Below are 4,392 nucleotides of genomic sequence, written 5' to 3' on the forward strand. Positions count from 1 at the left end.
TAACTGTGGTCTGGAAGGGAGATGGGTTTTATGACCTAGGGAGTCACCTACACCCACAGTGTTTTAACTGTCGCGCACACACATCCACACGCACACTCACTCATGTGCACTCACACACACACAGGTATGCGCACACAATCACACACGAGCACTCATATAGGCACGCGGGAACGCGCACATGTAGGCATTCACAGGTTCGCACACACACAAGTGAAAGTTTGTAAACATAGTACTTAGATTTATGGCACCTTGTAGAGGGTTTAGAAGGCGGGTCACTGATACAAAACTGCATGTAACAGACAAAGGAGTTGAGATCTGCAGAGAAAGTCCGGGGTCCTGTACATCTCCCTTCTAGAAGGTATAATCAATAAGTGTGATCAATGAGTGTGGATTAATAAAAGTGTTGTGAATTGACTACTGAGTCCCCGGTGTTCTTTCTGGAGGCCTGACGAATCTACGAACCGGGCAAAACTGTGAAAAGGTAACAACAGCTAGCTGGTTTACAAGGCAAATGTCAGAAATCGTTTGCTAACATTAACAAACTTGTTAGCTAACAGCATGAATTCTAATAGAATTACAGAGAAATAGAAATCACTAGAAAGATATTAAGAAGCATTAAATGATGAACTAAAATTAATAATATAAAATAGTTCACTACAAATTAGATTTATTGTTTAGTGAAAGCAGCACAATGCATGTGTGTAAGTTAAAGCAGCGGTCTGAATATTTCAAATGTATTTGAAATTTCATGGCTGAATAAACTCATAGATGATCGGCTGGACGTGGTGACTTAACCCTCATAATGTCCTCCCGATTTCCACACACCTGTTCTCCTGTCAGAAATGACACCACTTCATTTCAGTGTTTTTTCAAGTACAAAGTACAAATTGTCAATCAATTCAGTGTTACACCTTAGTTTTACTTAAGATTAACACATCATTTTGCAATTTAGGGCCACAGACCTTGTTTACATAAAGTATCGTCTGTTTTTGAGCGAAAATAAAATGAAACAATAAAACGTTTAAATGATTATTTTGATCTGAATAACTACAGAGTGCTGTATGTTGAACTTTTGTGAGAAAGGTTTTTTTGAACCATTTATGAATTTTAAATGGCAGCACATAACCACAGCTGTGGTCCTCAGGGGTCAAAATGACACCATCTGGTTTGATTGATACTTAATTAATATGAGGTGGATTTTTCCCCCATTTTTAATTAAAACTTAATTCAAACATTTTGACACTATTTCTTTTTTCCATTTCAAATTTAAGTCTGATAAAACCTCATAAAACTTTTCTTTTTCTGCAGTTGCAGGCCAAGGGTCATATACAGTAAACAAGCTGTTACAGGTGATTGTTTTCTTTTGGAAACCTGCAATGTTAGGGACAACTCGTGTCCTGACTGCAGGACAGACGGTTTGCCATCGCACACGAGCATGTTCCATGTACAGCTGGACCTGCATCACATGCTGCCCATGTTTTTATCTCATAGTTCCCTGGTTTACTTGGATGTTCTGTTGGACAGAGTCCTCTGAAGGGGACTTGGTGCTCATACAGTCACATCAGTACCAGGATCTTACATCACAGCAGGAGGAACACCCACTTGTTCCATACACCTCAAATGGGAGCACGTTTGTGTCATGAACGACGATCATCTATTGTGTCTTTATCAAGAAATTATGTCCTTTTTGTGCTTCTATGATTAATCTTGTGTCAGCATGAAAACTTCTCTACCAGACTCAGGATGTCATAAACTGGCCGTAGCGACTCTACTGGATGCACGGCAGTAAGAATCAACACACCCACATATGCCTACAGCTGCATTCGGTCCATTTTTCTTCCTCTCTTGTTGTCCCTCCTTGTTCATCATTGAGTTGGCTGTAGAGCAGGTCATCTGCTAATTGGATGGTTGTTGGTTCAATCTCTGTGTGCTCTAGTCTGGAGTTCTTACCAAGGTGTCCTTGGGCAAGTTACTGAACCCCAACTTGGTCTCTGATGCATCCATTGGCATGTGAACGTTAAAAAGCAGAATACAAGCAGAATACACTGTGTATAATGCTTTCAGTACTCGAGTAGAAAAGCCACTGAAGGAGTATGGGACCTGGCACATGTGCTTGGACTGTGGTAGATCATCTTTCTCTGAGGCACATGAGAGAGTCAGGCATCGTCTGTCACTGGGAAGGTTAGAAGACCAGATCAGTGTTTCCTCACGTTACTGCAAATATTCCTCTGTCTCAGCTGATTCCTCTTTCCTGCTTGATTCTTTGTCTTCATCATAATTGAAATGGATGATGTGTAGTCCTCTGACACATCTTCTATTTCAGTTTCACATTCTGAAAATTCAAGAAACTTCAAGAAGCCCAGTCACTTTCTCTCCAAGCTCCTCAGACTACCATGTCCTGGATGCCTGAGAACCTACTTGAACATAGTTCAGATTCTTCATCACTTTTCTTCACTTCATAGCCTTCTTCCTCTTCTGCAGGTGGCTGATGTGCTTTTTCAGAGAAAGGGTAGCATGTGCTCTAAATATTGACAATATTTTCTATATCTTCTAACCCTGGATCTTCCTGAACATTGATTCTCCCTCCTCATTATACTAGAGGACAATATGTGCTTTGTCCTACTGGTCATGGCAAAAAAAAAAGTAGCTCACAAGCCTCCAGTGCAGTGGAGGCCTGTGAGCTACTTTCTGTGTACGTATTATTGTAGGGTCGACCTTACAATATGAAGCACCTTGATGCGACTGTTGTTGTGATTTGGAGCTGTATCAATAAGATTGAATTGAATATAGAGCACCTGCCTCCTCATTGTGATTTGTTGTTGTTGTTCTTGTGACCTTTGCTTGACCCCACACATCAGTGATCCAAGATCAAAGATGTTTGAAAGCAGTGTGGTGTGAAAATGTGGTCCTTTGCAACACTTTGTACTTTGGGGTCATTTGACCCGCGAGGACCACAAGTGTTATAAAATCCAATAAAAAAAAACATAAATGAATCAAATGACTTAAAACTTATTCCAATCATGCGTAGCATAGTACAGAACAACTCCTGTTATTTTCAGACCATTTGATGAAGAAAAAAACATTTTTGATGGCAAAAGATTTCTTTAGAGGACAAAACAAAGGTTAAAGTAAAGAGTAAAGTCGTGTTTAACCCTGGTGACAGTGAAACAGAGAACAGTGAGCTGAAAGGTCCAGATAAATCAAAATATTTGAAGATGATGTGGATGAAGCAGGATGAGTCCATCGGACAGGACCGACTTATGAAGGGACCAACACCGTCACCGAGCTCAAAGTCGCGTCCTCGTAGCGTGTGGATATCTGGAGACTCTGACTAAAAGATGCTCACGTCCGTCTGCACGCTGCTCACACGACATCAGAAAGTGTGTTAGAGACCACAAAGGGTTAAAGAGGCTGAGCTCTTTCAGGATGTCGTGTTTTCCTCTGGAGCGTCATACGAAGGGAGGCATTTCCTCTTTCTGTCGAAGCTTTTAGACGTGATCTTGGAGTTGGTTTCAGGCAAAAGCTGTTACTCTGTAGAGCGTCTGGATCAACATGTTTGTAGCTGATAAACAGCAACTGAGACCATAAACTCAACACAGAAGTTCAATTCACTTTTATTTATTTAAATCACAACAGCAGTAAATCAAGGTACTTTATATTGTAGGGCAGACAATAATAAACTGAGCTTAGAGATTAAGGCTCTCTGACCTAGGAGCTACTTCCATCATTGTCTACAGTCTGTGGTTACAGATCAGGTGCGAGTGGCGTTTATTTCCGGGTCCAAACTGGACTTCAGCTCCAATGAAATGATCTCCAGCTGTGTCAGTAAAGTTTGATATCCAAGTGGCTACAGAGCTGTGGTTAGGCTCACGTGAACATGTTAGCAAAGATGGAGGGCGAGGGTCAAACTGTCCCACTGAGGCAAACGCCATCACACTGAAGGAGAAACGGGCCAAACTTCAGCAGAGAGAACGACTGAGACGATCCGTCCGGCTCATCAGACTTTATCTCCACATTAAACTTGACTCGCCAATATTTTTGAGGCCACAGGGGGCGCTGCTGAGCAGAAACATTAAATCCCAGTGGGTCAGGCAGGGTTGCAGCCTGTCAGCATTTTACCGTCTTTATATTTAACTTCACACTTACTAAAAGTAAAGCGAAGAGACTCGAATCAGCAGAAGAGCAGAAGAAGAAGTTGATGACATCAGCAAGTCACTTCTTGTTTTCCTTTTTGAATCAGTGAGAAGGTTTGATCGGACCGTGACTCACAGCCCAAACATCAGCGTGAGCCTCGTGACTCCAGTGACTCACCAGTGTTCCCAGTACGATGGACAGACACCGTCACCCAAACTCTCATGGTACTTCCTTCTTTGCATCAGTGATTCACGCAGC

This window comes from Mchenga conophoros, linkage group LG10 (genome assembly GCF_057382185.1).
Source record: "Mchenga conophoros isolate Kocher_MC1m ecotype Shallow Benthic linkage group LG10, M_conophoros_male_GT1.1, whole genome shotgun sequence".
NCBI classification, from domain to species: domain Eukaryota; kingdom Metazoa; phylum Chordata; class Actinopteri; order Cichliformes; family Cichlidae; genus Mchenga; species Mchenga conophoros.